The sequence below is a fragment of the Pseudopipra pipra genome, chromosome 2, assembly GCF_036250125.1.
Source record: "Pseudopipra pipra isolate bDixPip1 chromosome 2, bDixPip1.hap1, whole genome shotgun sequence".
Taxonomy (NCBI): domain Eukaryota; kingdom Metazoa; phylum Chordata; class Aves; order Passeriformes; family Pipridae; genus Pseudopipra; species Pseudopipra pipra.
In genome coordinates, this window is record NC_087550.1 from 29,561,644 (window position 1) to 29,575,749 (window position 14,106).

The following is a 14,106-nucleotide window of genomic DNA, read 5'->3' on the forward strand; positions in this document are numbered from 1 at the left end:
TAAACACTTTTTAGGGTAAAAGTAGATCTCCAGAGACAATATAAACTAATTGCTAGACTTCACATTTTTTTAAGTATGCTTATAAAAAAGCAAATAATTTTAAAATCAAAACCACTTTTAAAAAACGGCAGCTAAAACTACTTAGTTTTCTGTTTTCACCTTAAATAGCACAAACACTTTAAAATGTTTACAAAAATTATTATGACAAGAATATATGCATCATGATATGAGTTCTGCTGAGTAACTGATATTAGCATCCCTATTTTCAGCAGTGTTACGTGACAAATCCATCATCCTTTATCTTGCTTAGGCTGAGAACAATCCAAAATAACTACAGTGTCAACACTGTGTGTAAACACTCATGTCAGAGATAGAGCCCCTTGCAAAGTCTGACTGTGCTTTAAGCTTACTTTCTTCACAAATTCAACCTCATTTTTCTATGAGGATGAGTTTGTGCTTTCGTAACTGCTCCACACAAATCTGTGTTATCTGTCCTGCTCAGAGTAACAGACATCAAATTCCATTTCTGTCCTTAGCCATGCATGGCTCACTCTCCATGCCCACAGCGTCTCCTGTCATCCTTACCACCGCTAGCAATGTACAGTCAAGCCTGATTTAACGTGCTTCCCTGAAACAGAAGGCAAAAATAAACACAAGGAGGCAAAACAAATGCTAACAACCTTGGGTTCAAATTTTCCCCATCTTGCATAGCATCAAAGAGGTCACCTCAAAATGTTTACTGCTTTACCTCCTCTCAGTCCACGTGACAGGCTTTTGTCAGTTCATGTGTCTTTCAGTTTCCATCTGACTTTATTGCCTGGCTTTGTTACTGAATAACTTATCAAACCCCAAAAAGGTTTTATCAACCCTCAATTCAATCAGATAATTGAACTGGGGAAGGTTCTGGGATTTGCTTGATGCAGACCACTTGGAAAAGAAGTTTCCTGATGAGTTACTTCAGGGAATGTCTGCATGAGCCTCTGAAACCCACTATTGAGGGCAAATTAGAGGAAATACAATAGGCTTTCCATCTCTCACATCCTGCACTCTATATAGCAATAGTGCATTTGTGCCATACTTTTTCTATTAATAATACTGCTTTGTCTTACCTGTTTTCAGATCTTGCACACTAAACCCTAGCTAACCGACTATTTGTTTCCTAACTCCCTTATTTTCCTTCTTAAACATTCCTGGAGTGATGACTTTAAAACAGGAAACATTACTAGGTCAATTAATCTCCATGTCAGCCTGAGGGCAATACAGAGGCAGGCAGTGAAGGAACTGGCAGGATGGCAAATATAAAGCAGCTGAGTAGCACAGTTTAGTCAAGAACAGCACAGGGCTGAGCACAAGCTAACAGACTCCCAGTACTGCCACTATAGGAACACACAAAGGAAGTGATTAATTAGCTTGATAAAAGGGAAAGAAAGAGGATTAACATCTACTTTCGATACCTACATATATCCCCAACTTTTTTTTCAAAAGCACCAAACTGTCAGCCCAAGCAATGGGCTCAGCGATAGCCTTGGCAGTGACTTCTAAATCCATAATGATACACTATACAAAAAGTATCCAGTGTATCAGGAACATACTTCTGTGCCTCTGCTAGGGGGAAACTCACCCGCCGGAGGGGCACGCAGCTGCCAGAAAATCTGCAGCAACTGAACCGAAGTGCCAAGAAACACATTAATTAGGAGCAATTTGATATTGGCTCTACAGAGGGCTGGAAAGTTTAATGTTTTTTTCTCACTGCCATCTCTAACCTCTGTGATACCACAAATGCTTCTGCTCAATGACAGAAGTATCCCTTTTCAAATGATGGGGGGGCTACTAGCATGGAAAGTAGTGCAGCTCCTGAAATTCCCACCTACGCCCACATGAAGCTACAGATTTCTCTCCTACACTGAAAGAGAACATTCAGGGGTTACAAGAGCAATAATTTTATGCAAAAGAAGAAAAAGAAGAAAAAGAAAGAACCCACTGACAGTGAAAGTTTTGGTACTCTGGTTAGTTCACTTTCTTGGTTCCTTAAAACAAACACACCTGACCATCCATAGACTCTCTGAAGCTGAGCTACACAAGTTTGATATACCAGGCAGAAATTAATAGTTGGGTAAACGACTTAAATACAGCAGCCAATAAATCAGAAATCAAAGTGGATTTGAATTTAGTATACAGAGAGCCTCTAGTAGAAAATGTTAAAGATCTGATAGTAGAAAAAAATGAAAACTACTGCTTTAAGAAATTGAATTTAGGTCACAGCTGCCCAATAGGCTATTATATGAACATATACACATCACTATTAAAAATGAGGGGGTTTAATTTCATCACGGAGTGCAGACAATATGCTGCATGTAAAAAACAGGTACCACGGACCAGGTCAGACCAAAGAGACAGACTCCGCAATTGCTTTCAGAGGCTGCCATACTCAAGAACAGCTTTATGGAAGGCAGCTGCAGATCACAGCTCTGTGGGAGCTTGGTATCAAGCAAGAGACAACAAGCCAAGGAAGAGCAGAGAATTGTGCTCCATTGGTGATCACATTCCTCCATGCCTTCTCTCATGTGATAAGCAAGTAAGAAACAGCCTCACCCTATCATTCATAAGAAGATTTGGTTACATGTCACTAAGGACTCAGGTGAAAATCTTTCTCTTTATTAAAAAACTTTAATAAAAATCCACCTTTGGGAGAGGGTCACAAATCTGATATTCCAAGGGAGCAGAATAAGAAAACATGTTCATTAATGATGGGGACAAACATTCCAGGTTCAAGCAACCTGAGAAGAGCCAGCGATTAATTCAGCAGTATCTATGGGACAAATAATTTTCCTTTCCCCGTAACTAATTTATCTTTTACCAGTAGGGCGCTCTCATATATGGGAATTTAAGTTTATGGCACATTAAAATTCAGCTATATCATATTACTTAGTAACTTACAGGACAGGATCATTTACAATTCTGCCTCAAGACCTCAGAATCCAGTTTAAAACGGAGATTCTGTTTTAAACAGAGACTCTGCAAACAAAATTACCCTGACCTGGCCAAAGGCCAACCCCAAGACCACTACAACTTTCTTTTCCTCAGGCTACCTTAGCACAACTTCCAAAAATGTTCCTGAAGACATGATCTAACATTATCCATTTAATTGGACAAGTTTATACTTATGACAAAGAACAGAGGCTGCTGCCAAGAAGTCATTCAAATCAGATACGAACAAGGTGTTGGTCCAACTGTGGACACCCCAGCACACTTCACACATTTTTACAAATATGCACCTTTGGCACAACGGGTCACCAAGTTATTTCTGTGACTGTAAGACAGCAAAATAAGTTAACGAAATTTCTTCTCATGCTTCCCTTTTTCATCTTGCTTGTCTGATCTCATTTTGAATAAAACTTTACAGCTTGTATTTGTGCAGTACCTCCCAGGCCCTCCTCTCTGCGCCTCACTCTGCTGGGTGCAGCATAATGAACTTGGGAGCAATGACCCTGCTCACAGTCCAAAACAAAGTACACAAACGAAAAGCAGCCCTGCCCCAGTGAGGTGCCCAGGGTCACCCCACAAGATTTCACAGTCCACCACATGGGTAAGGCATAGCACCAACTTGTTCCCATATGACAACACCTTAAAAATTTAAAACCCATTATTTAATACACTGTGTATGTTAAAATGTCCATCTTAGCTAGAGTGGTTGCCTGCCAAAAACATACCATCACAAAGCATCTCACAAACTGAAGACCACCTCCACTACTCAATCTAGGCCTGAGTTCTCTACTGAGCAGTCTCCTACAATAGCTTTTGTAATACACTGTATTTAATTCTGAGTGATGAATAGCATTATTTCACTAAACTTCAACACCACACACTAGCAAGGTATTTAATCACTTTAACAACAATTTATTGTTCAGTTTCTAGAAATTCAAGTCTGGCAAGCTTTTTAATATGACTGAGAATGTTTTACAGAAAGCAAAAAGCACATTTCCCATTCTGTTCAGCATGCCCAAGTCCTATCTTCTTTGCAGAAATGGACAACTTTGAAAAGAAAATCCTTGAATTAATGTAAAAGAGTATCTGAAATCTAGTAGCTAACACTGATCAGCAAGGTAAAGAAAGTGAGGTAATTTCTAAAGCACCGTTAGAGATGGGATGTTAATTTTTCAATCTGCTGTGAAACTGATTTCAGGAACATAATGGAAAGAGGAAACAATTGCATATTACCAACAATGCAAAAAAATGTTTGAAATATCCTATTTATCTTCCCTCTCTAAGGGATGTGGACTCTTTTGTACTCCTTGATGATGTGAATCACAGATCGGCATTCTGGGAATCAAGCCTATTCCCATTTACCAGTGTAATATGATCATTTAGCATAATTAACATGCGATATTTCATTACTGCCATGGATTTGGACCAGATCTGAAATGTAAATATTTATCAAACTGTACATCCTAGTGCCCAGTGCTACACAATGGTGTAACTTAAGACACTCACTTGATTTGCTTTCTCTTCTGGGGACAGAGTTAAGGCTGCTGTGGGAATTCTCACTTTCATAACATAAGGCAGTTTAAACATTATAGATAATGTTACATTAATTTCTGCAGTATCAAATTTTAAAGGTGTGGAAACAAGATGAAAGAGCTCACAGTACAGCAATAATTTCAAGTGGCACAAGCATGAACAGAAAGAAAACTCCTGGAACAAATAACAACCATTTCAATCTTCCCCAGCTATCTTTTCCCTAGTGTACTCCAACACCCAGCTTTCCCAGGACACAGGAATCAACAGAGCACCATTCTGTATGATTCAGAGCATGGCACACATGCAAAATGTAGTCAAAAAACTCATTGCAAGATGTAAATACACAGCAGCCTTAAGCAGAGACATTTTATGACTAAGCCAAGACTCTTTATAACAATCTTAAATTCTACAGCATGAAATTTCATAGGTTCTTTATCTTACATACTAAAACAGTGTGTCTCATCTACTACAAATACAGATGTTACCTGCATCGATGCCTAACACCCCCAACTATCTCTTCACTCTTTGTCTTGCCACAGAAATACCTGGAAGCTATTCATGTCTGTGCTGGTTTTGGCTGGGGTAGAATTAGTTTTCTTCACAGTGGCTGGAATGGGGCTATGTTTGGATTTGTGCTGAACATAGGGTTGATAATACAGAGATGTTTTTGTTATTGCTGAGCAGGCCTTACACAGAGTCAAGGCCTTTTTTGCTTTTTGTGTGACCATGCTGGCAAGTTGGGGGTACATGGGAAACTGAGAGGAGACATGTCTGGGACAGGTGACCCAAACAGACCAAAGGGATATTCCAGACCATATGGCATCATGTTCAGTATATAAAGGGGGAGGAAGAAAAAGGAAAGTGGGGGACACTTGGAGTGATGGTGTTTGTCTTCCCAAGGCACCTTGATGGGGACTTGCTTTCCTGCAGATGGCTGAACTCCTGCCTGCCTGTGGAAAGCAGTGAATTAATTCCTTGCTTTGCCTGCATGCGTGTCTTTTGCTTTCCCTATTAAACTGTATTTATCTCAACCCACAAATTTTCCAGCTTTTACCCTTCCAATTCTCTCTCCAGTCTCGCAGGTAGGGGGGTGAGTGAGCAGCTTGGCTGCTGACTGGGGTTAAATCACAGTCATGTCCTATGTCAAATGTATAGATTTTAAGCTCATATTAATGCATCTTATTATTAATTTTTCTCTTGGAAACACACGGATCCTACTAGTGAAATTTTCCACAGCAGTTATACAAGAGAACTATTGCCTTGACACTGAAAGTGTCACACTGAAAAATCCCTCCCAGTATATTTCTCAGTTCTCCCTTCCATAAACAGCATCCCAAGGTTGATGCATCTTTGCCATGTGCCCAGGACTGAGCCATTGTGTGGCATCACCTGTAATGATGATTTACACAGGTGTAAAGGAAAGCTTCAGCATTCCTTTATATTAGCCTCACCTAACATATTCCTACCTTTTTCAAATTGCAAGGAGATTCTTTTCCTTCACAGACCATAACCTTCTTTCATTCATCCCAAAATGTACAACAATAGATGTTCTTTGCCTGCAGTTGTCTTTACAAATTTTACACAGCAGCACAGAAGTATGAAATAGTTCTTGGCAAGCCAAGTGCAAGAGTGGACTATTATCTCTCTGTTGCTATTACTGCTTGGACTCACCAACCTGCACTCCTTGCAGCCTTTGGCAGAACACATGACATTCAGCAGAGAGGTAGCTCACACTTTTTCTTTTCCTAAAGGAGCAAAACTTGCTTCTACTATGTCAGAAACATAATGAAAAGTTACTTCTAGCCAAGGCTAAATCCCTTTAGAACACAGGGAATGTAAAAACACAAAGCAATGGGCCTGCAGCTGTACTAAGACAACTAACCCCAGGGTAGCAGTGGGTTCCTCCACGATAAGTCTATTTTTCCAACCTTTTATAGAATAGGGTGTTAATAGAATTACCCTTGCACAAAAGGATAAAACTTAGATGGACTAATGAAAGTGCTATCAGTTTGAACCCTGTTTTGTTCTTCCCTGCTTCCTTTCCCAAAAAATGTCACTGGTAAGAAAAGAGAGGAAGAAGAATATTTGCATATAGTGAAGACACTTACTGTCCTCCTCTGCTACACTTCCTTTGGTACTTAGAGCAGCATTTGGAGACAACCCCAACAACAACCATGTTAGTGTGGACTCTCTCAGCACTTGTGGAAAGAAAATAATGGATTACAAGAAAGTTTCCTAAGGGCTTAGTGTTGGACCAACTCATCTACCCTTAATGTCAATGTGAGCAGTACAAAAGCCAAGGTTGACTGACTGCAAGTATCCTTCACAGAGATCTTACTTACTTGAGGTAATTCGATGTACACCAATGAAAAAGTCACAGATCAAACCTGGAGAGAAGAAGAACAAAATTAACTTTTTTGCCTTTTGAACCCATTTCCCACTACAAATGTAATTAGCTTAGGAGGACAGAAAGAAGAGATTAAGGGAGGGAAAAAAAAAAAGCAAACCCAAACAAAAACCAGGAAAAGGTATGTCAAATTCCACCTGCTTCTGAACAGAAGGAGTAAGTCTAAACACTGGTCTCCAGGGCATAATATACTGATTTCATCTGGACTGGAATTTAAATAATAGCAATTAGCAAAATATTAAAACAGATTTACAGAAACTAAAGGGAGAACAGAGACCATGGGGAAAAGCAAAAGTTGTGTGTCAATGAAGTCAGAAATACTAGTCAGAAAAATTCAGTGCTTCTACCCTTTGAACTTAGGTCCCCCATTATCACCATGACACCCGATGACCTGCCTACAGCAGAAAAAAACCAGAAATTAAGCAAGACCTTTCCTGATGAACCATCCTACACTAACCTCACTTTCTGACTGGTCTCACCTTTGCTTCCAGTAAAACAAAATGGAATGAAACTCACACAAATCCACACCACGTAAAAGCACTCCACCTTCTCCAATTCATACTGGAACTTTTAGGGCTGTAACAACACTACTCCAATGTCAGAAGGGTGCTACAAAAATAGCAAACTGACCAGAGTGAGACTAGGACTTCCTCCAGCCACATGGAGAAGACACAGTACCATCTCCAGTGTTTAAAAGCCCATCAAAATTATTGCAGCTGCATACAAAAAAAAGTACAGACTGATCATTTAAAAAAGAATTGTGATTAATCACTAAACTTTGTCACCAGAAATGTTTCCATTATTCCACTGTTGTTGATTTTTAAATGAATGCTTTCCCTTGGCCTGCTTCACTGTACCAAGTAAGATAATGAAACACTTTTGTTGATTTCACAGTGTATTAACTTACCTGCTTGAGCACATGGACACCTAAACATAACATACAAATCAGTTCTATATACCTCATCACTGATGTCAGGCTCTATGTCAAGCACACTCAGAAATCCACCCAACCTAAATAGCTCCCAAAACACAGAAGTGACAACAATTTCAGCCACTGAACTACTCATATAGAACTCAAATGTTGCTCAGCAATAAATAAAAACTGGGAAAAAAAATTGAGAATTAAATAATCCAAGTTTCCCACAGTTCCACTCATAAATATTGGCTAGTTAGTCAAACTGATGTCACACACAGTATGCTGTCAACCACATTTAGAGATGAACTCCATTTACCACTGATGTAAGACTATTACGAACACAGCACGATCTGTAGCAAATGGTCTGAGAGAAGTTACTTCAAGTCACGTAATCCAGTGACAGACAGCAGTCCTAGCCACATCAGAGATACACTGCTTGGCTTGACAAAACCAGGTCTATGCAGTAAAATTAAGAAAGGAAAATTAAATACTTGCAAGAAAACCGCTGGAGGAAAGAGGTCTTGCTGTTAACATTGACAACAAACTCAAAGAAACAAGAACCTTCTGACAGACCAGAACCAGTGAAATGAAAATTCACAGGCAGATGAACTGAAGAGCTCAGTTCATGCCCCCCCAAGACTCAGCACAGGCGTCAGGTAGGTACAAGGTTGTTGCACTGAATGATGCTGTTGGAACAGCCACTCTGCACATCCTTCAGAAATTTGCATCTTTCACCGTGGTGTCTACATGAGTAGGGAACTGTACTCAGCAGCCAGGCAACCTCTCCAATTCACAGTTCACAGCTGAGGGAAGTAAGGAGACAGGTCTACCTTTCAAAGCATAAGTCCTACAATATGAGAGCCAGCAAAACCCAGAAGAAAATGTAGATCTTTTCTCCTTTAGAAAGCTCAGGTAGACACATCTCCTGATAACTGTTAGGTACATCACCACACTTCATCCTCTAAAATAAAGCATGCTTGTCTTCCAGTTCCTCAAATCATGCCCCAAGGGTGAGAAAAGTCTGTTTGCTTTTGTAAATGGATACCTTGGACTAATGTTATCAGCACCAGGTAAATACCTACTTTGGCTGCCACTGACAGTTTCAAGTTTGCTATGGGGATATTCTATTTCTGAAGTATGGGATGGATGGATTTTATCAACAAAATTAAAACCTACATGTCTGACTACTTTCAGATCTTTGAAACAGAAATTGCACTGTCTAGTGATCCAAGCAGAAACAGTCTGATAGTAATCTCTTACTAACTTAAGAAGAACACTGAGCACAGAACATAACCTCTCAGTGTCTCTTAAATTAAGAGGGACACCTTAGCACCTTCAAAACAGACAAGAGCCTTAAGAAAATTTTGAGAAATCACTTTCAAATTTTAAAAACAGATTAAATAAATACTATTTGCTAAAGCAGGAAGAAAGGTGGGGATTCCTGCATGAAGCAATATTTCTCTTTAAAGAGCTCTTTAAAAAGCAGTTCAGAAAACCAGCTACATATCTAAATTACTTGGACCTGTTTTGTTTCCCTTGCTGTAGTTTAATGTAGAAACAGCAAGGAAGAAATGGACTAAAGGCAGCAAAACAGAATCTATGGTTCTCTTAACATAGAATGAACTTTCTCAGCTCTTCAAAGAGGAATTGAAAGAGAACAGAATAAGAAGGAAGAATTGAAGATAGAGACTACATAGCTGGGAAAATCAAGGTACAATGAGACACAAGCAGGACTTTCTGCTTTCATAAAAGAAAGCAAGATGCAATAGGGACTTCTTTGAACTCCCTGGAGAGTAGGAAATGAAAGGTGAATTTTTCAGGGAAAACTGACTGCTTTCAAAGACATGTCTTCAGAAATTATCTTAAGAAAAACAGAATGAAAAGGGAAGAGTTTCTTGTTTAAGTTTTGGGGGATGCTTTGTGGTGACTATTCATCAGGGAACAGTGGGACAACATGGAGCTTGGAAAACTGAAAGGCACACAGATAAATTTACACTGGTGTGGGAACTTAAGACACTGTCTGTTTTCATTTCCTCCTCCTGGTTTTCCCTAGAAGATCCCCTCTCTGCTTCACAGTCCTTTTCACTTTACCTCCTGTATAACTGAAATAGAGAACACATCCAAAAAGCTCCTCTTCACAATGAAGTTTCTTCCTCTACAAATAGTCATATTCCTCTATGGATCACTGGTCCCAACAAGTACTTTTACCATGGCCGGCTTATCCTAATCTATGACCATATTCACCCAAAATACTGTCTTGAGTCTTCCCTGTTACCCACCTGAAATACGAGAAGTTTCAGAGTGTAGGATTTATTCCATCTTCCATCCTGAGTGGGTGCGAGGGGAATATATTGGAAATTTTCCCAGAGCTGCAGGTCTTCCCTCTTGCTCTTTATCTTTGATGGTGTCAAATAGCTCAGTAATAGGTGTCAACACTCCCCATATCTGCCTCTGCTGCTGTCCACAGTGTCCCAGGTGCTATGAATGCAGTCTTGCCTGTCCTGCTATTTCTCTATTGCTGGGAAACAGATCAGCAAGAGCCTTTTTAACACTCAGAGCCACTGTTACTTGGCAAAACTTTGTGAGACAGCACAGCAGCACTGGAGAGATTCAAATGCTCTGCTGTGTGAAAGAGAATAACTTTATTTATATTTGGAAGGTTTCCTGTACAGGCTTTTAAGCCAGCCATTTAGGTTTTTATTTTACAAGGAGACATGCTCCCATCTGCATGTTAGTACAGGTCTCTTCTATTGCCAGAACCATTATCCCATTCCCCTAATGGTATTTTGTCCACATGTATATAAATATATATAAACAATACTGTGCAGACTGTCCTCCAGTGGAAACAACACACTAGACATTCTTAGAACGTTGCTTTCTATCCTTCACAACTTCAGCTACACTTTCTTCAGACAAAGTCAAGTAACAACCCTCATTCACATATGGTTACAGTCTTAAAATAAAATGGAATGCAAAGGTGACTTGGGGATAAGTATGTATTTAAGAAATCAGGGAACTGTCTAAAATAAAGATAGTTGAACACTACCTTACACTCAACTGTATGCAGAATTATGGGCAAAAAACAGAAATAGACACAGAGAAAGGAAAATATGCTTTCAAAAGCATTCTTGAATTATTTAACCTTTAGAAATGTGCAAATCAAAATAGAAAGTCTCCTTGCCTGTGCTTAACATGAGTTTTGAGTATGGCTGCAATCACCATAAAAAGTGTTTGTCAGCATACTGCCATAAGGCACTTGAACAGACAGCACTGACCACCCAATTGCACAAGACAAGGAACTTGGGTTAGTAACAGTAAGTACACAGTGCTGTCTCTCAGGCTTTGCCCCTCTGTATCCATATGCATTTGAAAATTAGTAATGATTACCTAGAGGTTATAGAGAAGAGTGCAGCCCATGTGAATAGAGCTAAACCTACCATCTAGGTCTGTCACATTTTCTTTTCTATGAGTTCTCTGCACCAGTGTCCTAAAGCCAGAATTCCTTCAACTTCAAGTCTTGCCTCTCTCAATCCTGTAGGTCAAATTAATTTCACTAGGAGTAAATGAAGGACACCAAATACAGGAAAGTTCACAGAGCCCTCTGTTCTCTATGATTTATATTGATCCCTGTTCCCTAGGACAGATTCTTAAAATTTTGAGCTAAGTCTCCTTCAGACTTGCTGGGTGTGCCATTTCAGCATTCTGTTCAGTGTACCACCTCATCCTTCCTTTTCAGCCCTTCCTCCCATGGGAGGGATCCAGACTTCCTCTCCCTTAGCCTACTGCCTTCTCAAGGTTCCTGCCTTCCCACCCACTCCTCCCTGAGCTCCTTCTCCAGTCTAACCCTGCCTCCTCCCTGCACATGCCACATATGGCTAACGCAGCTTTTGTGGTCCTATGCCTGCATGAGGTCGATATACTCCATCATATCCTTATTTTGAGTTTACACAGACCAGCCCAAGCAATTGTAAATCAGTGAAGACTGCCCACAGCAAAGGCAGCTCTACCTGAGCAATATCAGCGTAGAAGCTAAAGCTCAGGTAATACAATTCAGCTGATTCTAGAGACATACAGTGACTCGGCCTCAAAAATTTAACCGGCTTTTCACTAGTTAATGCAGTTTGTTTCCTCTTCTGCATTTGTAACAGGGATCATGGAAATAAACACCCTAGCTATTAGTCACTTCCACCTTCAGAAATATCAGGCATTAGAACAGCATGACAGCGTTTGCATTAGAAAGGAGAAACTCTGACAGCAAAAGGGAAAAGTGTTTTCAAAAGAATTTTAATAAGAAAAGTATTCCTGTTATACTTTTTGAAACAAGGATTAATGCAAACTTCAAATCTTTTAAATTTATGTTACTACTTCAGTGTAACCATAATATTACAATATCATATTCACATCACTGCAAAGAAATGCTAAGCTTAATTAATACCTTTGTTCACTTAAAGGCTTATTGGAGCATATTTTTATAATTTAGTCTGCCTCATCTGCCTGGAGCTATCCCTAGAACCTGCCTGTCTGTTTTATAATCTTGATTTTAAAAGCTTTTCAACAATAGAACTTTTTCACCCGTCCTCAACAGGCAATCTAACAGCCTAATACAACTCACTGGCATCAAAACGCAGCTCATTACTTACTGGGGATCCCACATTTCTTTCTTTCGTGTGAAGCACGGTCAGATGCCTCCTTTTCTACTGTGCTTGCAAACAAGCCAAAAGCAGCTGGGTTCTGCCCAAAGATCATACCTTATTCTACAAACTCTAGCCCTCAAGACTGGCATTGACAGCAATGAATGCAAGTGCTTGGAATACTAGAAAAAAAAACAGAAAGAAAGGTGAGGTAGGGTTTGAAAGACGTTTAAGCAACAGTGCTGTCTAACTGTGGTAGCAGACAACTCACAGAAACACACAACTTTCCTAGAAACACTTGTGCAACGAAGAAAGCATCCAACACCTTTCACTGGAGAGCAATGTCTTGCCTCATCACAAACACACCACAGAAAACATGTCACTGAACAAAAGAAAGTGACCCAGAAGATGGACTTAATGTTTTTTTTCCCAGGAAACATAATGCTGACAGAGCAATGCATGTTTCATCTGAGAGAGGCTACAAGGAGTAGCAGAAATTGTCTCTAGACTCCTCAGTTTTAGGAGACCGGGAAGATAAAGAGAAAGCACAGAGTGCACTAGTGATACCTCTTTACTCTCCAATAGAGCATCTTATTACATATGAGTAAAATATAAACAAGATTGTATCTTCCCAATGAGTACTTCTCCTCAAAATTAAATTCTATCATGCATTTTACTGAGTGAAGAGAAGACAGTTCCTCAGCACACCCCTACTTTACAATTTACAATTTCACTGCCATGTAGAGAAGACAAAGACTTATTTCTGATCCACTCACATTCTCTGGGTATTGCCAAGCTGGCCCTACCAGGATTGACTCATTCCTAAAATCTGCTAACAACCATGGCACAAATGGGGAAATGCTCTGCTGAACCTGACATGTTTGTTCTATTTTCAAGAGAATCAAAGAAGGTAACCCCTCAGGTAAGAACTCTTCCCTGATCATACTCTGTCTTTCCCCAAGCTTAGCACCATCTTTTATTGTCATCACACTTCCTACATGAATTTTGAAAGAACACTGTTTTGCCTATTTCAGAAAGCATCTTTAAGCAACATAATGCCAAAAAGGCACTTTGTACTTTGAGAGTCACTAAAGGAAAGCAAGTTTTCAAATACAAAGTATCCTCCTGACCACACACACACACAGAGCTGTTCAGTATAAGCTCCTAGCATAGTGAGGAAAATTTTTAATTTAATTTTTTAAAATTCTTCTTAGTATTTTAGCAGCACATCAGCATCCTAAAACCTTTCTTTATTTCTTCATCTGGGGCACTTACAAGTATTGCTAAAGTTTTGCAGACCTCCTTCCTTCTCAGACCAAATAGCTGCTTGATCTCAGGATCAAAGAACTCATGTTGGAGCAGGCCTGAGGGGGTTCCATTCTGCTTTACTCTAGACAGGGTCAGCTATGAGGTCCCAACAGGACTCTATCCATTTTAGTCTTGAAAACCTGTGAGAGCAAACAACTGGGCAGTCTGTTACAACATCTGACTGTCCTCATTGCAGGAAAGACTTCATTACATCTAGCTTGAACCTCTTGTTTCAACCTGTATTTGTTGGCTCTCACACAGCCACCACCTACCAAAGTGAAGAGCCTAGCTCTGCCCTCTTGAGAACCTCCTCCTAATTGCTGGAA

The 14,106-nt window shown here is 39.8% G+C and overlaps 1 protein-coding gene across 3 annotated transcripts in view; it reads right to left on the reverse strand.

Moving 5' to 3' along the window:
* Positions 1-14,106, reverse strand: part of TSPAN9 (tetraspanin 9) — a 175,971-nt gene that overhangs the window by 158,598 nt on the left and 3,267 nt on the right. For 2 of the 3 annotated variants that reach the window (XM_064644787.1, XM_064644789.1), the window contains exon 2: positions 6,861-6,905. The exons of the other annotated variant lie outside the window; for it this stretch is intronic. The gene's annotated coding sequence lies outside the window, so the exon portion shown is untranslated. The remainder of the gene's footprint in view (positions 1-6,860; positions 6,906-14,106) is intronic. 3 annotated transcript variants of the gene reach the window in all.